The sequence below is a fragment of the Ptychodera flava genome, chromosome 4, assembly GCF_041260155.1.
Source record: "Ptychodera flava strain L36383 chromosome 4, AS_Pfla_20210202, whole genome shotgun sequence".
Classification (NCBI taxonomy): Eukaryota; Metazoa; Hemichordata; class Enteropneusta; family Ptychoderidae; genus Ptychodera; species Ptychodera flava.
The window spans coordinates 22,199,345-22,226,193 of record NC_091931.1 but is presented as its reverse complement, the minus strand read 5'-3'; the positions used below and the strand labels follow the sequence as shown (position 1 = coordinate 22,226,193).

At 36.9% G+C, this 26,849-nt stretch overlaps 1 protein-coding gene across 1 annotated transcript in view; it reads right to left on the bottom strand.

The window, feature by feature from the left end:
- LOC139131195 (uncharacterized) overlaps positions 1 to 16,408 on the bottom strand; it is a 28,613-nt gene extending 12,205 nt beyond the window's left edge. Inside the window, exons 1-2 of the mRNA XM_070697162.1 lie at positions 15,946 to 16,408; positions 173 to 331 (exon numbers count right to left, since the gene is read on the bottom strand). The gene's annotated coding sequence lies outside the window, so the exon portion shown is untranslated. The remainder of the gene's footprint in view (positions 1 to 172; positions 332 to 15,945) is intronic.
- Between the last annotated feature and the right edge of the window lie 10,441 nt (positions 16,409 to 26,849).

Here is a 26,849-nt window from a genome sequence, read left to right as displayed (position 1 = left end):
TAAAAGGTCCTACTGAAAACACATCAGGTAACTCTACGGTACGATCAATCTCACGCCACGTGGCTTTTGTAAATAGATTAGCAACATTTTTACAACCTTAAACACAGTGACACCTCTAGCTGCTATGATAGTTACTTTACTTCCAAAGCTCGATTAATTTCACATAACGAACCTTTCAAACAGCCCTTTTCCTTCTTATTTTGTCTTTGTTGTCTTTGTGGAAAGCCAGAGTCCAGAGAGCGGTTGCCGAGAGTTGTTGTTCTGCCAGACTGTTGCCGTCTTGTAACAGCTTCACCAGAGAGGGCAGAACACCGACTTTAACGATTGTCACCTACGACATCGTGACGCATGTCATACATATAGAAAAGCAGTTGGTTAAGTTTGAGTACACCTCGGGGACAGATATTTGTACTGTAAAGATTTTACTTTAAATGTACTTTGAATATATGTGCCACATGGACTCCAATTAAAGCTGCCTTGCTGATTTAATGGAGTTTTGAAAGTATTATTTTGATGAGAAATCAAAAATTTAGTTTTCTTCCAACAGTTAAAATAACGCCCATTTTGCATTTCAGTATTAGTAATTGATAAATCTTATCAGGACCGACATTCCGTGTCCCTGACCCCTGACTTTTATCATCCCTGGTTACGAAAGAATGGAGGTAGTCGGTTATTTAGTTTTGGGTGAAGCTAAGTTTTTTGGCTTCCACTATTACAGAATAATGTCGTCAATCCAAAATGTATTTACACCCGTGGTCACTTAACTGTTGATTAGGAACCGTCTGAGATTGTCGCATAAGTTTAAAAAGCGAAATTTGTTGGTTTACGGGGGGAGGGGTTTGACCTCCATTCAATTTGTGAACTTCACCTTCGCACTTTATTTTGTGATTAGAAGTACTCTTTACATTGTGTGTAACAGAACAAAACCTGCACACTTGCATACGACGCGCAAATGTATAAAAATTAATTTACACAATCACGCTTATTTCAGATAAAGAACAGATGGAAAATGTATATAGAGAGAAATTGTGATATATATATATATATATTATATATATATATATATATATAATATATATATATATATATATATATATATATATATATATATATATATATATATATATATATATATATATATATATATACATTGGCCATACATATGTATGCATACATATACATACACATAATCAGCATACGCCATACGTGCACGCATATAGTGTATTCATACATGTATACAAACATACATACATACATACATACATACATACATGCATACATACATACATACATACATACATGCATGCATACATACATACATACATACACACACACACACACACACATACATACGTACATACGTACATACATACATACATACATACATACATACATGCATACTTGGATAAAGGTCGAAAATTTACATTGAGCCTCGCTTTCGAGACATACAGTTGAAAACATTTACATTCAACCTTGTTTTCATACAGCTACAAAATTTTATACATATAGGGCCTCGTTGCCATAGCTGCACAAATTTAAATACATAGGGCCTCGCTTTCGTAATACAACTGCCAAATTTTATATACAGTATCATTTTCACACAGTTGGGACTCGGAAATTTATATATTTATATATATATATATATATATATATATATATATATATATATATATATATATATATATATATATATATACATCCTCGTTTTCGAAACATGATAGTGACTTCCAAATGTTCATATAATGTCGGTCGCAAGTGGATTTACATAATAGACGTTGCGTTCACACTGCTGCACACAGCAGGGCTTGTGTGTTTCACAAGACCATAGAAGGATTCTAATTGCTCAGCATACAATGCTGTGTGTTCCCAGTATTATACAGTGGTGAACGGGAGGCGGTAGGCCTCTTGCCCCGTGCCAGGAAAACATAGTATCGTACGCAGGGCCATGGAGCTGAGAACGTACCATGGCAGGGCTAGGAATGACCCAGGCTAAGTGCAATTATTGTAGCCCACGGACCGTGCGCCGGCTTTTCTGATGTGTTTGCTTTGCAGTGCCGGCCTGTAGCGACCGGCGCTGAACAGCAACACATTAGAAAAAGACCGCGTACGGCCGCCCGTGAGCTGCAAGTTTTGCAGCTACACCCTGGCAAGACTAAAGCTAATACACGCATAGTGCTGGTGCTTGTGCTATTCAAGTGCATTTGAACTTTCCGGTTTATTTTGTGCCTGTAAGCTAGCCTCAACAATGATCGTGGTATTGCTATCAGGTGAGATCACTGCAGATCAGGGCTGCACGTAGCCTTGCTGGCATCAACCATACAATGCTCGTTCACTGAGGCCGCTGCAATCCATCAGCTGTGCAACTAACTTTCGCGGTCTACAGAATTAAGAGAATAAAGAAAAATATTTAATACTGAAATCTTGGTGCAATAAACCCATGCACAATGATGGATGAAGGTAAATTTGATGTACAGATGTACAGGACATTTTCTCAACGCTATCAAACACGGAACCGCCACTAAATACAGTGAAGCTGTGACTGCGTTAAATACTTACTTTGTGTTTCAAGTAACCCAGCATTCGCCAGACAAACATTTCACCTGATCGTATAAAAACAAGGTGAGACAGTACTTCAATTTGTTACTCGTCTGAGAAAGGCCGCCAAAGACTGCAATTTTGGCGTGGACAATGACAACCATTTCAGGGATGCAGTTTTAAATAAATGCTCATCAGATTACGTACGTCGGAAATTACTGGAAGAAGGTACGGAATTAACACTAACACGCACACTTCAAATATTAGATCAGTGTGAGAAGGTTGAAGTACAAATGGCTGCACTTTCAGTAAAGAGGGGAGATACAGAAACCGTCAACAGACTGACTGAGAAAAACGGACACCCTCATAGACCCAAGAAACGGGGCAAAGATAAAGAAACAAGAGCATGGAAAGAGAAAACATGTTACCGCTGCGGATCAACGGGACACTTTGGGCGCGATCCTAAATGCCCTGCAACAGGACAGACATGCAGGAAATGTGGTGGCAAAAATCACTTTGCCAAAGCATGTAGATTAAAAGAGACTAAGACTAAATCTATAATCAACGCAGTCGAGGAGCCACAGGACACTTCTAAACATGACTATGATTTCACAGTCAAAATATATCAAACATGCTTGACATAAACATTGGTGGTGTGAAACTCAAAATGCTAGTAGACTCCGGTGCAACGAGCAACAATATTGATGAGCCGACATGGGAGCGACTGAAGTCCGAACGGATAAAGTGTATGTCACAAGCTGCATCAGTAAACAGGAAACTATACCTATATGGATCTGAGAAGCCATTATCGGTCAAGGGCACTTTCACAAGTGACGTTAGAGCCGGTGAAAATTCAACCAGGGCTGAATTTGTGATAATCAATGGCAAAGGTATACCTTTACTTGACAAGGACACTGCAATGAAACTAGGCGTATTGAAAATTGGCATAGGTGCAAATGTTGCAGCATTAACAAATATGGCAGACAGCCTGCAGCAACAATACCCAGATGTTTCCACTGGTGTGGGAAAACTCAAAACCAACAAGTGAGCCTCCACATTGACCCAACTGTAGAGCCTGTAGCACAGCCTCTAAGACGAACATCATTCAACTTGATAGACAAGGTAGAGGCAAAGACTAATAAGCTGCGTAACTTGGACATAATTGAACCAGTCGATTGACCTCACACTGGGTAAACCCAGTCGTTGTAGTACCCAAATCAGGAAATGACATCAGACTATGCATAGACATGCGAAGAGCCAATGAGGCAATCATACGTGGTAGACACCCTATTCCCACAGTGAATGAACTTCTACAAAATATTAACGGCTCAAAAGTATTCAGCTAATTGGAACAAAAATGGGGTTATCACCATATAGAGCTTATTGCAGAATCCCGTGGATTACTTTTTTTTGCTACACACAGGACTGTATCGATATAAGAGGTTGCTCTTTGGTGTAAGTTCAGCTGGTGAGCTGTATCAGCATGAAATTGCTACTGCTCTGGCAGGTATCGATGGCATCGAGAATATATCAGATGACAATCATTATAGTTCATGGGCCTGATCAAGAAACTCATGATCACTGTTTACATACAGTCATCAGACGGCTACGTGAGTGCGGAATAACACTCATTCCGATGAAATGCCAATTCGACATGGATGAGCTTGTTTTCAAGGGAATACTGCTGTTTCAGAAGGGCATAGGGCCAACACAGGAAAGAGTTAAAGCAGTAATGGAAGCAAGAGAACCTAAAGATGCATCTGAAGTGAGAAGTTTCATTGACAAAATTAGTTACAGTAGCCGGTTCATACCAAGATTCACAACCATCTCAGAACCCCTAAGGAGAATCACCAGAAAGGACGTACCTTTCCATTTGGGTCAAGAACAGAAAGCAGCATTTGCAAAACTGAAAACAAGTCTTACAAAGGCAACAACCTTAGCATACTTCGATAAAGACGCACCAACAAAGGTAATCGCTGACGCTAGCCCAGTAGGCTTAGGAGCAGTGTTGGTACAGAAACTGAAAGGCGCTTTCGTTCCGGTATGCTACGCAAGCCGAAGCTTGACAGATTGTGAATGCAGATACTCCCAGACAGAACAGGAAGCACTAGGACTAGTGTGGGCTTGTGAGAGATTTCACGCATACATTTATGGCATGAAATTTGACTTGGTGACTGAATATCGTCCTCTGCAAGCCATCTACAGCCAGAGATCTCGACCATGTGCTCGCATAGAGAGGTGGGTTTTGCGACTTCAACCGTATACTCTCAGAGTTGTATGTGTACCAGGTCCTCAGAACATTGCTGATCCACTCTCTCGTCTTCTCAGAGATGGAAAAGACAAGACTGAACATCTGCACGAGGCTGAAGAATATGTACGTTTTGTTGCATTGAATGCCACCCAAGTAGAAGAAAAATTTGCAGTAGATGAGGAAATTGCCAAGCTGAAAACTGCAATGAAGACAGGCAGATTTGACAAGTGCAAGCAATATGCGCCAGTAGCAGGAGAACTTTGTACGATTGGACAATTAGTACTGAGAGGTACACGCATTGTACTACCTGTAAACTGAGTCCACAAGCCTTAGCGTTAGTACACTGTACTACAGCATTTTGTAATATGACGCATTTTGTAACAACTTACGCAAAATGTAATAAGGGTATCAGCATTTTGTAATAAAATGGTCTACGCATTTTGTAATAAGGGTATCAGCATTTTGTAATAAAATATTGTTTACGCGATTTGTAATAAGGGTATCAGCGTTTTGTAATAAAACGCGTTTTGTAACATTAGTTAACGCATTTTGTAATAATTATAAACATCCGCTGATATTGTAGGTATTTCAAAATGCTTTGTGGTTTCTGAATACGTAAAAATGTAACAGCATATAATGATGTCGAGATTATATCTCACTACCAGTACTAGGTTATCATAATAACGCCAGATGAGGGGGTCTGTTTTCAACTGATTCCCGGTATTAGGCCAACAATTATGAGTGTAATTGTTAGTAAAATAATCGTCCACTGGCGTTGGTTTCCTTATTTCAAGACTCAATTCAACTTTCAACACTGTTACGAACGGTTCAGAACAAGTGATCACGTACTTCTACCAAATCAACCTCAGCGGGCGTTGTTCGGACAATTATTAAGTCAGTTTAACTTTTTGTGAAACCAAATGTCAGGCAGCTGGAACTACATTAAGGTAACGACTCTGCTCTTTCCCTGAAACATTTTTTCAACCCATATTGCCCAGTCAAGACAACAAGGTCACCCCTAAGTGTATTTTACTTTCAAGTACGTGTAGCTGAAATTTATTTCTATATATTATGTATCTTTACTTGTAAACCAGAATGGATCGCTTCCGGGCATATAATCCACATGTCAGTATGACGGTTAAAATTGATAGAGGTACATCAGTCACCTTTACTTTTTCAGACTCTTTCTTTCATTTAAGACATCAGCTTAAGTGGGAAAACAAGGTCAAAGTGTCTTCCCATATTAGCTGTCGATCATGATTGGCAACTCTACAGATTTACGTTTTATAAAACTGATCAAGTATACGTGATTGCTCATAGCACTGTTCTAACTCTGCGTAGTTTATCACAAGATGTTTCGTACACCTCTTCTATAAAAGGGCAGCTGAATATTTTAGACAAAATTACAAACACAGCCGAGTATATTCTTTAAATTTATATTGCACGTCAAAATTGAGGCCGAGATGCACTTTTGTGACAGGAAACTGCTTTCTCATTGATAATGCTCTTCATAATCGGACTACCGCTAACTGAAGACATGCTCTCACTAGATATATGAAGCACGATGTCATGACATTTTGTTAGAATAAGTGAATTTGACATAAAACGGCCGATTAAAATGGAAATAAACGTACGAAAGGTTTCAGTATTTTAAGCAACTTCTACACGTATGATATGTGTTTCTCTAAAGTTTATTGTCGATGATTTACGGTAATAAGAGGGGGGCACGTTAATATGTCAATGCTGACAGCTGATATTTATCAAAATATACTGAAACAAATCATTGACAATGACATAGTCCCCCCCCCCTTGTAATTGGAAATTTGTCACTGGAAGTGACTAAAAATTGAAGTCGATATGATGTGCATGAAACAAGGAATGCGGGTACCAAAGCCCTGTCTGTGACTGATGCCCTTATTGGATTGGATTGTGAACAAGTAGTGGCACAGGACTATGTCCTTTCACCAAGTTTGACAGAATTAGGTATGCCATGCCCTGGCTTTTTAAATGTCAAAATTCAAATTATATGCAAGAAACTGGTCCAGGCATGTCTGAGTAATGGCTCTTGACATAAAAAGTCAGAACGCCAGATGTAAACCAAAAATGTCCTCATGTTCAGTAAAGAAGAGACTTCCTATAATTAGCTATTGATACTGCTAAAATTAAAACGCCTTTCTTGACTGGTAAATCTTTGCATGATCAACATCTGTAACAAGTGTCATCAAATTTAGTGCAGTCATTCAGAATATAGATCTCTCATTACAAACATTGTTTCCCTATTCAGCAAATCTGGGGTGCCACCCTAATCACAATAGGTCATTAAATAAGTCAATAAATAATTCATCAACAGGATGTCACTATTCAGTTTTACACTACTGGAAGATCAATATCTGTACGATGTTTCATAGAATTTGATGCAGGATTTCTGGACGTATAACACTAATAAGGAAAAGTCATTAAATATGCAAATTAGCAATTAATTAACATTATACTGATAAATGTACTTATACACAGTTAAAGCAAGATGAGCTCAACATCTATACCAAGTTTCAACAAATCTGAAGAAGTATTTCTTGACGTATCAGCCTAATTATGAAAATTCATTACATATGCAATACGCAATTAATTGACATGATATGATTAATGTTTTTGCATGCTACTACAACACTTTGAGATCAACATCTGTACCGAGTTTCATCAAATTTGGTGCAATATTACTGGACACAGCACACTAATTAGGAAAGTTCATTAAATATGCAAATTAGCGATTAATTGACAAGAGACTGCTGAATGTCTTTGTTAGCTATTTCAACACTTTGAGATCAACATCTATACCAAGTTTCATCAAATTTACTGTCGTATTTCTAGACATATTTCCTTAATTACAAAAATTCAAATGCAAATGCAAATTAGCAATTAAATGACATGATCCTGCTAACTGTTTTTGCATTGGGTGCAATCTCTTAAGAAACAGAGCTCTATTTTCAAAAATCACTAATTATGCAAATTAGCACTAATTATGCGTGCCACACCCAAAACAATGGACGTGCATATGTATGCCATAGTGCATTATTCTTGTACCAAGTTTGAAAGAAATTGGCCCAGACATGTCTGAGATATCTTCGTGGACGGACGGACGGACAGAACCCAAACCATAAGTCCCCTCAGACTTCGTCCGGGGGACTAATAAACACTGACGTGAAGCAGCCAATTAAAATACTGAACGATAATTTATTTTAATATACAAGGACGAAATAAAGCTCTATCGACAGACCTGCCACTTTTCCTTGTATGTAAAAGGTGACACTTCATATCTACTGAGCCATGGTTGTGTTTTCTCCAATGGTAAAATTTGTCTAGCCAACGAGCTAGAATAAGCTGCCCTGCAATACTATGATTAAGCTAAATTTGACTCGCTATCCTTATGGTTATACCTGCCAAATATCTGCCATTATCATTAAATGATAACAGCCATAGAAAGATAGATAGACAGACATACTCAGGCACTCTTTCCTCCCTCCCTACCAACATAGATGCGGAGATACATACATAGGCCTACATATATAGGCCTACATATATAGGCCTACATACATACATACATACAATACATACATACATACATACATACATACATACTCAACAGATCAAATATACTTCCGCTTTAGTAGCTAAACAAGTCAAATCACTAAAACATCAGATTATTCTGACTATATTAGTTTAGTTTAGTTTACTTTTGTTCAATTTAGCCTAGTTTAGTTTACTATTACTACGAAAATACGCAAAGAATGTATAAAGACACGTACATGTAGTCGTTAGCGCGCGTTTAGCGCGTCTGGCGATGCGTTGCACTAATGTCTGAGTGCTTACTTTGCGGTATTTTCGTAATAATTATTATTATACATCTTCTTTTTTATCAAGAATGTATGCATCCGTCGTTTCCGGTGCATTATTCCATACACGGTAGAGGCATATTATGCATCGCTTTCTTAACTGCGAGCGGGTTAAGGGTAAGGGCCATCTTTGTTTACACCGCGAACTCATCCATGGCAACATTCGATGCACGAGGCGAGCTCCGATGTCGTGCCATATTTGTACCATAGTTGTATTACGAAAGCAAGGTCTTATATATGTATAATTTGTGCAGCTCTATGAAAACGAAGCCCTATATGTATAAAATTTTGCAGCTGTATGAAAACGAGGTCCTATATATATATACAATTTTGCAGCTGTATGAAAACGAGGTCCAATATTTATAAATTTTTGCAGCTGCATGAAAACGAGGTTGAACGTAAATGTTTTCAACTGTGTCTCGAAAGCGAGGCTCAATGTAAATTTTCGACATTTATCCAAGTCCAACCTCTTTATACGTACTTACGTACGCACGTACGTATGTATGTATGTATTTATATATGTATGTATGTATGTATGTATGTATGTATGTATGTATGTATGTATGTATGTATGTATGTATGTATGTATGTATGTATGTATGTGTGTATGTATTTATGTATGTATATGTGTGTGTGTATGTATGTATGTATGTATGTATGTATGTATGTATGTATGTATGTATGTATGTATGTATGTATGTATGTATGTATGTATGTATGTATGTATGTATGTATGTATGTATGTATGTATGTATGTATGTATGTATGTATGTAGTGTGTATGTATGTATGTATGTATGTATGTATGTATGTATGTATGTATTCTACATGTATGAATGAATACACTATATGCGTGCGAGTATGATTAGGTGTATGTAATGTATGCATACATATTTATGACAAATGTATATGTGTGTGTGAATGTGTGTGTGTATGTATGTATGTGTATATATATATATATATATATATATATATATATATATATATATATATATATATATATATATATATATATATATATATATATATATATATATATACAATTCCTCTCTATATACATTTCCCAGCTGTTCTATCTCTGAAATAAGGGTGATTGTGTAAATTATTTTTTTTACATTTGGCGCCTCGTACTTGTACCTACAAATTTTGCTGTAACTGTTTCCGACTCGTTCGTGTCATGCTACGGTTAGTACACAAATTTGATCGATTACTTGACGATGTGTTGTGCTCAGTGGAAACATATTCTTCAGTAGATATAGCAATATGCTACATTGTACTCTCACGCAGATATCAAGATTTCGCACTTTTGAACTTTCGTTTAGGGGGAGGGAGTTTTCGTAAACGAAGAAATTTCGTTTCTTGAACTTTTGCGACAATCTGATCAAGTCCCTTAAGCCTACTTGATGCAGTCAGAAATTCTGCTTGTAAGAAGACATAACAGACCCAGCAAGGGTTGTACATGAGAGCTAATGATTGGCACCTCGTGTTAAAAATTGAGACACAAGATACCACTTCCATTTCTCTACGCAATAATTAGTTTATTGAAGCAACACACTTTTATGAAATCACTGCGATAGAATCACTCAAACTTGTGTGTCCCATACAGACAGTGTGTCTTGGGAAATTAAAATCAACTGCACTGTTTTTTCATGAAACTAATAAAACATTGTGATAAGGTAAAATATAAACAAGAAAAGTCACATTTGGTCTGTAGACGATAGTCTGCAAGTTACAATGACACCAGTATTTCCCATTGATTATGGTAAAGAGAGGACAAATAAGTTTTCTGAACAGGACTTGTAAAGGGATCAGTGAATTGTAATGTTACATTGTATCTAAATCTTGAACAAAAGGGTGCCAATCATTAACTCTCATTTACAACCCCAGATATATAGAGCCTGTTTTGCCTTTGTACGAACAGAATTTCTGTCTGCATCAAGTGGGTTTAATGAACAGTAAAGGGGCCACGGGAGTACATCAGGCAGTGCAAGAAACTGATCATGCTTGAGTCTGGTGTCCTTAATTGAAAAATTCAGACAAGAAAGTTTCATGCTCAGCGTGGGCTACGCGGATATAAGGTAACTCAATTGTATAGCGAATATAACATAAAAAAATATGTGAGAATAATTTCTTCGCAGATGACTCAATGCATTAAAATTTGCTTTCAATTCAAAGTATTACGGTACCTGTCATAATGAATCTAGTCTGGTGCCGAAGCACAAAACCCAAAAATTTCGGCCCCACAATGGTTCTCGGTGGTTTCTGTATCTTCAAAGCCTACTGAATCAGGATCTGCATGATGCCACCCTGGCACCCTTGGGCATTTTAATATATTCAAGATGGCCGCCAAGATGGCCGCCAAATATGTAAATGGTGATATCTCAGCTCTGTGAAATGTTATCAAAATGATTTTAGTGTCGTATGCCAGGTAAACAGGGCCAAGGAATTCATTTCTTTCATTGCCGAACGTGTGCAACCCTTAATTTGCATAAAAATCCAAGATGGCTGCCAAAATGACCTCAAAAACAGGTAAAATGCCATATCTCAGCTCCATGAGAAGCTGTTGGAGTCATTGTGGTCTCCTTTGCCAGGCAAATGGGGCTAAGGAACTCATATCTTTCATTGCCTGATATGTACAACCCTTAATTTGCATAAAAATAATCCAAGATGGCTGCCAAGACGACCTCAAAAACAGTTAAAATGTCATATCTGAGCTCAATGACTAGCTGTTGGAGTCATTTTGCTCTCCTTTGCAAGGTATATTGGGTCAAGCAATTCATATCTTTCATTAGCTGACATGTGCAACCCTTAATTTGCATAAAATTTGCATAAAAATCCAAATATCTGTTTAAGTGTGTAACAAGTCATATCTCAATACACTATGCCACTGATTTTGGTGTCTTTTGGTATGTTTTACGGGACAAAGAATTGGTATATTTTGTTATATTTGCTGTAAAATCAACCATGATAATCTAAAATTGATATTTACAATCCAAGATGGCTGCTAAGCTGGTTTCCTCAACAAATATCAATTTATATCTGAGCTGAAATTGCTTCCTAGAGACTAATACATTTAGGTTTCAAGGCAGAAGGATAAGTGTCTTTCGTTATATAAAATGTAAAATATTTCAGCAAAAATGCACAAATGAAAAGCAAAAATGACCACCCAGTATCAATTATGGCCACACAAATGGATGCCACAAAAACATTGAGTCGTATCTTAACCAACCAAGCAATCTTGAGACCTATTTTGTTATGTTTGGTCAGGTTTTATTGGTCGCAGATTTTTCATTACTTGTTTTCTGAGCTGGAAAAATCTTACTTCTAATGGAAGGATTTTATCCCACATTGCCGCTATAATGGTTTCATAAAACATTACAACAAGATTTATCTAGCATCTTCGACACAAGGTTGTATGTGTTTGGATCCATTTGAGAGGTCATTGAATTCACATTTTCATTCATATAATTATAAACCATCCATTTAAATTAAATTATAATGAACTGTACCTTTCCATACAACGTGAAGGGTCATTTTATCATTTGTCAATCAACCACAATAAATGAGCTTCAGTTATTCGAGGCGAATTTGCTGAGCATGCTTTTGCACTTGCAGAAAAGTTACTTGTTTGGTCATCTTTGAGCCATCCTGAGTCATCTGTCTTGTTTATCTTTGCACCAATTTAGTCACTCAGGTCAATTTCAGCAGGATCTTTAATATTGCTGCCCTTTAAATATATGACCGCAAGTGGGTGTGGCAGAGTCATTCTATGAATACCTTTATCATTGCGGATATGGTTTTCTGATTTGACAATGGCGACCAGGTTTCATGTCATCCGTCAGACGTTGTACCCTTAGCTTTGCAACCGTCATGCTGCAAACAAGTGTCTAGTTTCTGCTAAAGTGTCATTCATAGGCAGCAGGAATTCCAACCTCTTGCATTTGGCACCAATTCAGAACACTTTGAGCGGTTTAATTGCATTACAAACACCAATGTTAGATTTAGTGAGGTGTGAGTTGCATCTTTGCCAATCAAGCATTCTTTAAGACCTATTTTATGAGTATGGTCATGTTTTATTAGTCGCAGAATTTGAATCTCTTGTTATCTGACCTGAAAAATCTTTCAAAAACATTGCAAACAGGCAGTTTATCTTTAAATGCTTATGATGGTGTCATAAATATCACATCATGTCTCTATTTACTAAGTAGCTTGCGAGACCAAGTTTTGCGTCTTTGGATACATTTTAAGGGTCAATTGTATATAATACTGTTCAATGCAACTTATATATCAAAAGTGAAGTCAAAACATCATCGATACCCTACAAAGAGTTGCAAAACAGGCATGTAGCCTTAACTTATATTATCATTGCTCATCTTTGAGATTGATTCTTAATATTTGGCGGCATGCTAGGTATCGAGGAACTCACTTTTCCCATTACATGAACTGTTTACCTACCATTTATCAATTAAATGAAAATATGATCTCCGGAATAGCTGCCATATCATATAATATGTAATACTTCAGCTGACTGAGTATTTAATGAAATTGATTTTGGTGGCATTTGGTGGCACGTTTATAATACTTATCTGTAACAATGTACCAAAATACTAATTTACAATTTTTCGACCAGAACTGTAAAATTCGGTAAGATTCTTGCACAAAATCATCCTTCATCGCTTTTGTTATTAGCAGGGCCATTAATATTGACAGTTGCTTGTTATACTATACTCGCAGAAAATACAGATATCACAGCCAGTTGAGTTAAAGAGCATCTGTAACTTCCTGTGGAATATGAAGGGTCACCTGCATATCCATTAGGAATGAATGTATGCACTTCTAGGGAGCTGGTTAGCCTTGACTAAAAGTTAAATGCAAAGTGATTTGACTGATTCATCTTTCAGCCAACCGAACTCACAGAAATCCGTTTGAGACCTTCCATCTTTGTTCACAATACCGTTCCTTTATATATATATATATATATATATATATATATATATATATATATATATATATATATATATATATATATATATATATATATATATATATATATATATATATATAATATATAAAGTTCAATTAAGTAAAGTAAGCCTTTATTGAAGTCGTAAACCAATTTGGATCTTGATCATAAAGTAGAATAAAGATTTTGCAAAAATCAACAACAAAATAGTATTAGATAAGAGATAAATATGAATATCTATATATGCGGATATTACATGTTCATCAATATTTTACTTTTTTCATTTTTTCTTGTCTACGTTTATATGAATTGTGTGCCAGTTGCTATGCCCGTTATTTTTGCAGTTTTAGTGTGTTGCGGCTCCCATGGCTAGCATGTAGGCCACTGCACCATAACAAGACACAGCATGGGCACCTAGCAGTTGTGGCTCTTTGCATGCATACATTTTGGTTGTTGGTATGTTTCTTATCATAGTCTAATAAAGCTGGCACAAGCCATCAAAACAGTACAGGTTAGTCTGCAATCCATCTATTGGAGAAGTGATGTGATAAGAAACACGTCAGCACTGTTATGTACTTTCGGTTTCATTCCGAGACACAAGGAAAATTGCACATGTTTATCAGTATAGACCTTTTTATGTCAGGTAGTGGATTTGGACTAGTGATGAAGGTTGCTTTCGGAGGAGCAAGGTGTCTATATGTTTAATTATAAAAACAACAACAATTCAATTAAAGATTGGATAATTGGACTGCAATTAAACTGTTAAAAGTGCTTTGGATGGGTGTCAAGCGCAAAACATTCATATTCTTGATGCCCCTATGGCAGAAACTATAAAATTGTTTGCAGCATGATGATTGCAAAGGTAAGGGTACAACTTTAGAGGGATAACATGAAAACAAGAAAACAAGAAATGAAAACTCTGCGACCAATATTGAAATGTATTAGTCTCTAGGATGTAGTTTCAGCTAAGATATACCTTGATATTTGTTGTGGAACAAAACAAAGTAGGTCTCAAGAATGCTTGGTTGGTTAAGATGCGACTCAATGTTTTTGTGGCATCCATTTTTGTGGCCATAGTTGATATTGGGTGGTCATTTTGGCTTTCAATGAAATATTTTACATTTTATATAACGAAAGAAACTTATCCTTCTGCCTTGAACCCTTAATGTATTAGTCTCTAGGATGCAATTTCAGCTAAGATATACCTTGATATTTGTTGTGGAAACCAGCTTTGCAGCCATCTTGGATTGTGAGTATCAATTTCAGATTTTCATGTTTGATTTTACAGCAAATATAACAAAAGATACCAATTCTTTGACCCGTAAAACATGCCGAAAGACACCAAAATCAATGGCATAGTGTATTGAGATATGACTTGTTACATACTGACATCTTGGATTTTTATGCAAATTAAGTGTTGCACATGTCAGCTAATGAAAGATATGAATTGCTTGACCCAATATACCTTGCAAAGGAGAGCAAAATGACTTCAACAGCTAGTCATTGAGCTCAGATATGACATTTTAACTGTTTTTGAGGTCGTCTTGGCAGCCATCTTGGATTATTTTTATGCAAATTAAGGGTTGTACATATCAGGCAATGAAAGATATGAGTTCCTTAGCCCAATTTGCCTGGTAAAGGAGACCACAATGACTCCAACAGCTTCTCATGGAGCTGCGATATGGCATTTTACCTGTTTTTGGGTCATTTTGGGAGCCATCTTGGATTTTATGCAAATTAAGGGTTGTACACGTTCGGCAATGAAAGAAATGAATTCCTTGGCCCTGTTTACCCGGCATACGACACTAAAATCATTTTGATAACATTTCACAGAACTGAGATATCACCATTTACATATTTGGCGGCCATCTTGGCGGCCATCTTGAATATATTAAAATGCCAAGGGTGCCAGGGTGGCATCATGCAGATCCTGATTCAGCAGGCTTTAAAGATACAGAAACCACCGAGAACCATTGTGGGCCGAAATTTTTCGTTCGACCAAAAATCAGGGTTTCGGCACAAAAAACAGAGTATCGGCACCAGACTAATCGTATCATTTGTGTGAGATAAGTTGTTTGTATTTACTTACTTATACATTCATTTATTTACTTATTCACATCATTTACTCTTCTTTACAAATTGTGTTCGTTTGTTGGTTTGTCCAGATGTATTGATCTCTCTCAATCTGTATGCTTTCTCTTTAATCTATGTGGTTATTCGCCGATATCATTATTACCTGAACAATTGGATGTCAGACTAAGTTTCACAATTTAGACTTTTCATTTTTCTTGCCTTTCCTCGTCTTACCTTATTATTATCGTTTAAAGCCAGCTTCGTCATCCCATCCACCAGTTCGGTCACATGAAATAGATGTTTCTTTTCACGGTGGTCATCCGCATCAACAGCGGAGGCCAGTAAATCGACTAAGAATTTTATGTTTTCGTTTCCCGTGTTGATTTTGTCGTTCTCTTCGTCATCGATGATGTAGGACAACGTCAACAAGGCCAGTGCCCTATACACGTGATCGTCCAGCTTTAAAAAAAACTGAAACAAGGCAACTGCCCCTGCGTCTCGGAAGTAGCCACGGTTGTCATTGTAGTTGCGTATGACATTGTGCAGGGTGGCGAGCACTTTTTCACAATACTTGTTCTTGCCTTCGTCTCGTTCTGACTGCGAGGCGTACCCTTTCATCAGTTCGAGCTCCTCGATAAGGATCTTCACCAGTCCCACCTTACCGACAGCCCGACACATTTGCCACGACGAATCGCATGTGATGGTCAGAATCCACGTCGCTTCGTCCCATGCCTGAAAGTATCCCTGCCCTGTCTGGTCCTTATCCATCAGCGAATGCCATTGCTTGTGCATTGTCATGTACAACTTTGGATAATCTCTCTTGACCAGATAGCTTGCAAACTGCTGCACCTTCGTGCTTTCCGAGACACGATACATGTTGTTTAATTCCGTAAGTTTGTTCAGTATCTCCGGTTTGCACTCGTCGGCCGTCAAGTTCGCCTCACTCGATAGAAATTCCAGAATGTTGTCAATACTGGTGAGATCCTTTTCTATTAAACTATAATCTGATGGACTTTCGTCGAACTCCTTTTTCAGGTTACTGCTCACTAAATTTGCAGCCTCGTCCCCTTCCGGTGACTTAAATTTTAACCCAGCGGCGTTACTGTGATCTTGAGAGTAAGTCATTGTGCTATATACCAGTCGATGGTCTGCAAGCGACGCAACACCATTTATAAAAACATAATACTTGACTAGTACACTTGTGTAATAAGATAATTGTCTGGAGTACATCAGTTCAACTAGATTTCATACCCTTTCACTGATTGCTTATATTATAGCATATTGTTATATGAACGAATCTCAGTAATAACAACAAGTATTATTCCTCTTAATATGTCTAACTATTGCATTGTCCCGTTGGCGATAGACGAATTAGACATATTGTCTGAATCGGGGTGTTGTCAACCCTGTCAGATGTAACTATTAGCTGGGCAGTATTATCATTCAAGTACAAAGAAATCACTTTGCAAAAGTTGAAACATTGTCCACCAAGAGGTCAGACGTAGTCAAAACGCAACACTTGACATATCAACGCACAGCCCGCTATTAAACTGTCTGGGGGAGAATCACTTGCTGTCAGGTTTAGTACAATATCAAATATAAGGCTTTTCACTTTTCTAATTTTTGAACTGACAAACATACACACATGATTTCTCAACACACTAATCTTTAATGCGACGGAACTATGTAGCATTACAACTCGGGTTGCTGGTATAAGTGTCGCGAACTTTACCGCAGTGACTACCGATACCACCAGCCTAGTATACAGTAACTGTTGCATGTAGTTGTAATACTGCTGCAAGAATTTCCCTGGTGGCACACTTAACATGATTACAAAAAGGTGTCAGTATAACGTCTCTGTCACACGCGGAAGATTCCAACATGCTGATAATATCCATAACATTGTGCAGCACCGATCTTGGCAAGTGCACGGTACACAGCAAATTCGGTGTTCCGCTGCAGCATTTCCTGTATGGTTCCTTTTCAGCCAGATTTTCAAATCATTATATGCGATCACACATAGGCTGTGTGCTTCATTCCCTAAAATATTGTACAAAGCCGAACTTTATGAAAGCGTTTCGGTATTGAAAGTTTTTGTTTCAGCCAAATTAAGGCATCGTTAGTAGTGAGTTGTACCGTTTTTATATTGCCCTTTTAGCATTAAAGTTTGTTGTGTTGACGTAAAATACGAATGAGCTTATTTATTAAGATGCGTTTGCGGTGTCTGGATTGTGTGCCAGTAGACAACTGACATGCAAAGGCTTCATCAAAGTTTGTATTTGTTGAACTTGGCAACACATCGAACGCCAACACTGACTTCTGCTCTCTTATTGTGACATGTTAAGCGCAGGTTAATATGTTGTGGATGAACGGTAATATATTAAGCTTAATCGTTAATATGATCTGTAATAAACGTTAATATGTTGTGGTTAAACTTTAATATATTGAGCGCGAACGTTAAAGTGTTGTGTGTAAATTTTGTATTATGTTGTGATTAAACTTTAAAACTTAAACTTACTGACTAAGCATGCGCAGGTTCATAATATACCAAGCGAGTAGCCGGAAGTGTACCGACTAAATTCATGGGCGCCACTATGTTCAGTGAGTGCGCGTAAATAAACAAATACGAAACGTGCAAAGTATAATTTTATGAAATGGCATTAATAAAATATATATTTTTTATGAGCCAACAAGTATTATTATCCACCTTGTCACTGACACAAAATATCGTTCCTATCACACCTAAAAAATAGAAAAAGTGAGAAAATTGCCGTGCATATGAACAAGGACATTGTCATTGAGGCCATTTTACCCCACTAATGACCTGAGTTTAATTAGTCTAGAGCATTTGTAAGGACACTATCTTCCATGACCTTGAAATCAATTAGATCACGTTTAAATTTTTTTGGAAATTCAATTAGTCGTGTTTACTACAAGTGGAGATATTTTCAGAACAGCAATTAGCATATCAATAGAAGTTCTAGATTCTTCTCTTATATAACCATTTAAGTATAAATACCAGGGCAACACAGTTTTTCAGTCAGACTTCAAGATTTTGGAAATTCCAACATTACTAATTTCAAGAATTTTCAAGACCTTCACTTCCACACTGGATTTATACTTTGGACTTTGCACGGATCAACCTTAAATCTGCAAACAAGGGCTGCTCTAGTCAATTACTTATATCAATTGCCAAACATCTATATACCTAGTTTTGTATTGAAAAAAAATATTCATAGTTTGCAAAGATTATTATCAATAAAATCCTAACATAATTTTGTACACACCACTTCCTGCGTCCCACTTCCAGTAAAGTGCAATTGCATCAATTATCAAACATTTACATATAGAGATATAGGTAAGTCTTGGGAATTTGTTCATATTTTGACCAATAGACTCATGCATGTATTGTTATTTCCATTTTTGCTAAAATTAGAAATCAAAGTTCCTCTTCAAAATGTACTTTCAGTTATCCTACTTTTGTAAAGGATGTATGTATGTATGTATGTATGTATGTATGTATGTATGTATGTATGTATGTATGTATGTATGTATGTATGTATGTATGTATGTATGTGTGTGTGTGTGTGTGTGTATGTATGTATGTATGTATGTATGTATGTATGTATGTATGTATGTATGTATGTATGTATGTATGTATCTATGTATCTATCTATGTATCTATGTATCTATGTATCTATCTATGTATCTATGTATCTATGTATCTATCTATGTATCTATCTATCTATCTATGTATCTATGTATCTATCTATCTATCTATCTATCTATCTATCTATCTATCTATCTATCTATCTATCTATCTATCTATCTATCTATCTATGATGTATGTATGATGTATGTCTTTCTGTCTGTCTGTCTGTAGTAGTAGTAGTAGTAGTAGTAGTAGTAGTAGTAGTAGTTTTTCAACCATCGTTATTTCACAGAGGTACCTATTTACATGCTAAAACTAAAGAAAAAACATTAACATTTCTAGAAATCGATGGAAACATAAGAAAATAAATTAATAAATAAACAATCAAAAATATAAGGAAATCAGTATAAGGTGTTTGTGGGCATTTAACAGAAAACTTCACGAAACACAAAAAACAACATCAACGAGAAAACCGTATCGTAAACTGGTCACTTATGGGGGCGCTCTACCTCACAGCGTATTTTGCTCAAAAATCACTCTTTGCAAATATGCATTTAATTCTAATTAATTTGTTAACCCAAGATTAAAATATTGGATGGGTTAACCTTTCAGCTTGTCAAGCAGTTGTAAGTTGCGTGATAAAGAAGTTTTAGTTTATGCATATGTACGCAAATCATCTGATTTCCTGGCTTCTTTTTTCTCCGAATTTCAAGATTTCCAAAGAATTGAACCCCACTTCGTCTGGGTCAAATTTCCTGAAATTTTCACATTATGTTCTTTAAATGCTATATAAGAAGGTACTGTGTTGTTTGGCAATAAAGTTCTTACATTTTGAATAAGAGGCAATTTAATTTTGTTATTCTTGTTTTTAATCACTTTTTTAAGTTTCAGTCTTTCAACCCATGCTATTTTAGAATAAGGATAGATAATGGAAAACAAAATAGTCGTTTTTTTCTACATGTACTCTTCTTTCAAATGAACTAGGACATTTCAGAAAATAGTGTTAAGTTTTAACTGAAATTAATTTTTATCATTAATACCAAAATTGAGGTTTTTACCCCAAATACACACCCCTCTCATCCTTCGAGTAATCTATTGCTACCATACAAAACTTTAGATTTTCTGCTTTCTGAAATATAGTATGAGGGGGTTTCCTTGTCATCTTAAATGAGAAAAATTCCTTTGAAAACAACTGTGTTGGCAACGAGCCGCTCCACCTTAATAATTCAAAAGACGATTACTATTACATGAAAAACAAAGCACTTCCTTTTATGTGAAAATTGAATTGGCCATCAAGAGTGCCACAAAGAATGAAATAGTCGTAGTACTGGAAAGTTAGTTTTGAAAGTTTCGACCTTGAAGCTGTTTTTTCGGACCATACAGGCCACTTCTTGCCTTCTTGTAGTTTGGAAATAATTGCAGCCCTCACTCTTAAAATACCGCCCTCTCCCCCTGTATTTTTCTGCCCTTTTCCTAACTTTTCCGTTGAGCATTGAAAGTAACTATGCACGCACCTAGCCCGCTATGGAAATCAAATGTCAGCAATCAAAGAACTGCTATCACCCATGCTTGATGAGACAGAAATTTAAATGACTGGCGCTTCGTATTTTTTGAGCACAGTCTTTTTTTGTTGTTGTTGTTTTTTTGTATTTTGAACAAGGTAGATGATTCAAGGACATCGCCTTTGTGATGGTAAGCGTCACTACATCGAGTACCGCGCAGACTCCAGCTTGTGGCATTCTCAACTGGTAAAAAGTTGTCACTCTCTTGAAATGAACAGAAGTACAAAATGATGTAGCAAACAGCTTTATCTTTGAAAGTCAAAGATTTAGACCGAGTCTAGTTGAAGTGTAATCTTCCGGCATGCTATTCGATGTTTTAAACTTTCAAAGATGGTCACAACAACTTTGACATAATACTTTGACCTGCTACTATGTGTCAATGTCGAAATGTAGGTTTCACCTTTGTTTATTTGTTTGATTTTTTAATCACATTGCCACCCTGCTTACCGTATCGTTTGCTTGTGACGATCAATCACGGTTTAGATTTTACGATCAACGCTACTGTTACTGTACACAAAATCTAAAGTGTATGATACGTTTAGGTTTCCACTCATCTCAAGGCAACTCTATAAATCAAAAGGCGAAGTAATGATCCTGCAAAATCAGACGAAGCAGAAAGTTTTAACTTACCTTCGGTTTTAGGTCTGAGTAAGGCAAACAAAATGAGCGAGTTTTCGAGAATGTACGGGAAGGATCTCTGTCCAAGTATACTGTTTCGCAGTCTAGTGAACAAGAACGCGTCTCTTGCTGTTTTGTAAGATTTAAATAGAAGGTAATAAACAACACTCATACTGTGCAGTTGTTTATGCACCAAACCCTGAAAGAAAAAGGGTTAACCATTTGTATACAGGAGACATACCTGTTCTGTATGAAAAGGCTATCCCCTCCAATATGGCACTGTTGACAAATATTGCTACACAATGGAGACTGTGAAAATGATAATTGAAGTTGAATTACCTATGTTATGAAAATTCTGTCTTACTGTGTAGAATTATGTCAAGGCTGGTGGAATTGAATTATACTTCGCTAAATCAGTTTAGTTGAAGAGCAAGTCATGAGTGCAGTTTTAGTTCTATCATGATTTATCTAATTTTCTTTCTATACCTGATTATTAGGAGGCAACATATTTCACATGATGAAATGTTCAAATAATACAATCACATATTTCATATGATAATGATACGCGATGATAAAAAATCGCGTATTTCGTGTGTTTGTGAGTAAACAAGCCTCCCTGTAAATGGAATGAGTTTGACCAACTTGGAGCAACAAATCAGAGAAGTAGCCTTGTACTGTGCAGGGGCGACATATTTTAGTTTTTTGACGGTCCAATGAGTGAAAACAGAGCAGCCGTTGAGCATGATCAATTGACAAATGTTCCCACGCAAAGCATACCGTACGATAAGGGTTAAAGAGAGTGATTGCTTACAATTTGAAAAATGTTTTGAACTGGTTGGCTGGATTTCTCCGCCAATAACCTAGATTTTCTAAAGAAGCAGTGACTGGTCATACCTTAGTAATCGCTATGCCTGGGGGCGTACTGCATCCGCCAAACAGACATACGGTAATATACGACTTGGCCGAGGAGGTAGGGGTGACATGCTTACAAAGGATGTTAAAGATTCTTGAGAATGATGTTGTACAAAACGTATTTTGTGTAACAGGATGACCTAAATTCGACACGGGTTGAGATTTCTTTCACAGTAGAAGAACCAGATGTGAACTGAAAATGCTCCTACGAGTCAATATATGTTCCAGTTGTATGTAAATTGACACGTTTCTCTTGGAGCGTTGGATGTAAAATAAGTAGTTTAGACATTTAAACAGATTTTATATGTGTACAGAGAAATTAATCGTTTTGAGAAAAAGCTACAGTGCTAGTGATTACAGCTTTGTTTTGATTGGTCCGTAAAAACTATGAGAAATAATCTGATTGGTCCATTTTAACTGAAAGAAAAGTCATGGGCCCGCTCCAGGATCCAGGTTTTGCACCAAGCTGGACATCTATTCTGAATGTACATGTTATATGGAGAATACACAGAGTCACTCAGTCATGAAAAGTCCCTTCACCTTGACGTCTTATGTGACTGTTGTGTTGGCATTCTCTGGCGAAAGGGAGACAAAGACCGCTCTATCTGTAGTGTTGAAGTAAGCACAAACGCAGCAGGGAGGACAAGTGAACCACTCGAATTGGCAAATGGAGGCTTTCAAACCCCTCAAAAAACGCGTTTACCCCCTTCAGCGCGTTGTTTCCACGTTTTGAAGGCTCCAGCCTCAGGAAAGGGCCCCTGCACGCATAAGGAATGCCCATGGAAGGCCGACAAGTCTCGCCAGCCCGGGCTGTCCTTATGCATGTACTACCTTTTATAGCAGTTTGTAGAGCCATATTCCTAGGCAAGTTCTTAAATTGATTCAGTTTTAAACACATCAGTGAACTGTTATGATTTTATCAGTCTAAGCTGACTTGAGTTTGTCAAACTTTGACCAGGTCAATGGCACCTGCTGAAGAGCACACAAAATGACAATCATAAGAGATTATGCAAATTCTTAATTCTGGCTAAATGCCAAATTGTAAAAACTGAGCACAGTGACCTACCAAAAATTTGTGTCTAAAGTCCAAGACATAATAAGACTTAGATGCTACTCAAAATTGACAATACTGGAAGGTTAAAATATTCCGTAAAATAAAAGTTTTAATCTCTGAAATTTTGGGCGTAATAATGGCAATTTGTTCAAAAAGTAAATAATAATTCCAATAAGTCATAAACATTTTTTCGTTTTTTTTCATTTAGAAAATCATACATGGTGACCTCTCTTCTTTTTTCTTTAATTATTCTCATAAGCTGGAATTCAAAAATACCTGATAACTTTTCAAGTCTCTCGGTCTTCCATAAGTTGCTCTCTGGACCGATCTTGTGCTTCACTTTCATTGGCGTCATCATTTTTGACCAAAACTCCTCTTCAGGGACTATGTGCATCAGAGTCTGAGCTATGTCTGTCACTGCTCAACTATGCAGTGACAGTGACACCGCAGCCTGAGTGGCAGGGCAGTACCTGATAGGGACACTGCCCGTAGGCAGTAGCTGTAACAACTTTGATAATTGTGTCAATATTTTTGTTCAGTTTATTCAAATACGTTCTTTTTCTACACCTATACGGCATGTTGAACTGTCCAGTATTTAGCTTGCCAACACAGCCTGTGTACCTTGCATTTGAATCATTGACAAGTAAATGTCAGTCTGGACTCTGAATAAATTATCGCCTGTTACATATTTATGAAAACAGGCTGTGTCGCAAAACTGAATATTGTATGTTTCGGCATGCTGCAGGCAGACAGCAAGAAACTATATTTTATATATTGCATAGAAATACTGCAACAATCATCAACAGTTGCAGCTCTGCCCCGTTTCCAGGCCCAAGTTTTTTTCCGACAAATCATATATGTTTAGATTTTTCTGAGATAAAAGTCATGAAATGTGACAAAATGGATCTAGAATTTGTTTAATTACAACTAATATTAGAACAATTGGATGGCATTAAATGTCATTCATGTGTTATTGAATTACCTATCAAACTTTAGAATCGGAAAATGTAAAAGTTAAAGGGAACCAAAAAATGTCTAGGTCTGCCCATGGGCAGAGCAAAACTTTCAAGTCCCCCATCTACTACCCCCAAAATCGAATCCCCCCTTAATTTCTCCCGCCCCCTCCTCGTTGTTTTTTGTTTGGTGTTTTTTTTGTTTAACGCAGCCTAACTGATGACCTTCACCCCCTGCCTATGGGCCGACACAGTACCTTGCAGGTTCAAAGAGGAATATTTTAATCCCGGGGATTTGGCTTGCGAATATATTACTAGTTTTCCCCTGTTCTAACACTGACTGATTTAATTGTTGCACAGCAGCTTAATATCGAAACACTCTCAATTCACCGATTTTTAAGCCAGATTTTTAGACATATTCTGCTCGTACTTTTATAAGTGGCTTATTTAAAATCCCTCACAAAAAAAACACAACTAAGCAATACATTTGAAGTGTGAAATACTTTGCCGTTTGTCACTGTAATTCAGACATTTATATTTTACTCGAGCTTCACTCACCGTGAACCATTAAGACCTAAATTCTTTGAATGGTGGTGCCACAGATACCGTTTTACCACCGTAGTCGCTTTAACACGCACTACACAGGCATAAAAGGAGGTTTCCTGCGCTTTTATGCTTTGGAATTTAGATCTGAAGAAAATGTTGTATTGCTAGATCATTGTCTGGCGAAATAGGATAAAGGGCTTACTGTCAGCATTCCGGAGATAGGCACAAAAGTCCTCAGAAAAAATATACAAGAACTCCATTGACAAACACAGCGTGACGTGTTTCACATAGAACACGATTGGAACTAATTTGGGGTAATCGGATGGTGAAGTATAGTAATGTCGATTTAATGTACAAATGTTATCTCATCTGCTTTTCTTTTTATATTACACACTTGTTTTATGAGTAATTTGCGATATTGCAACATTCAGCTATATGGCAGCTAACACTTTTGAGAAATTTGCAAAATATGAAAATCAAATTATCCCAAATTCGTTCCAGTCGTGTTATAGCCAGTGTTCAAAAGATATTTCAAAATAGAGCATCTATCAAAACTTTATACATTCAGCCCAAAAATGAATGTAGCAGGCCGGAAGACTCCACATACATATTGGCAAAAGCATTACTAGTTAAGGGGGATGTTGGGATTAACTTTTTATTTGGCTTAAGCTTATATAGATCACTTTGTCCTGGGGCTTGTATAGATCACAAGGGGTTAGGGACGGACCATTATATTTTGGGAGGGTGTTGCTAAATTTCAAAAAAATTCCAAGTGAGTCATGATGTGCTAATTTTTTTTTCAGTAAACTGTCAGATTTATAATACTTTTAATGTTGACGAAATCAGTTTAGAGAACTTTTTCATCTGTTACATCCAATAAATAAAAATTTACACCATAACCCCAACATACATATGGCTAACTGATTAGATGATAGTATTGCTAAGTGTTGCAAATCATCTTGTAGTCTGATTTCGAAACACACAGGGTGTCAGGTAGGGACTCATTTGGCCATATAAATACAGTTTAATTATATAGTACAGCATATACTGTTAACACAACGTACGAGCACTATTCCCGTTCAAAATCAGCCATAAAACTCATTGCGTCCAGAATTTCGGTCGATGCTGGGCCAATTTAATTATCACAGGACACAACGGATCGCACACTTTATAGAATCAGTCAATAGTGACTCTATCAATAACAAATCTGGCTTCTCTTCTTTGAGAGTAAGTGACAATCACACAACCAAACAGAAGGGATACATGACAACAGAGTGAGAGAGACTGATGAAGGGACCCCATTTTTGTTCCGAAATACCGAATCACTCAAACATAAAACCGGTTCGCCGGGGACCCAGATCACATGACCATGGTCAAAGCACTATCGACTCACCGGTGTCTCGCCATGTATTCCACACAAAATAACTACAATGATCCACTAATTCACTATATCGTACCAATAACAACGGTAGATCCGATGTGTGAAGTAGCCTTCATTTCCTGTATATTCAAAGCAAAGTATAACTTTCTGTCTTGACAACCATTCTGTAGTTTCAGTTGTTTACCTGGTTTACCTGGTACATTCTAAATTTGTATGTAGGACACTAATAGAGAACTAACTGTATAGTTTTATAATTTTCAAGTGATCAGAGATAAAAAAATTCATGTAAAGATGAGATGATCGCAACTTCCAGTTTACGGGTATATGCAACACAGATAGCTGCTTCCTGCCGGTAAAATCTCAAAAAAAAATCAAGATTTTAAAGAATTTTGCAGATTCTTTACACATTTGCGATATGATTTTATTTGTTTTAACTGTCTGAAGATTTTTCCCAGAAGTT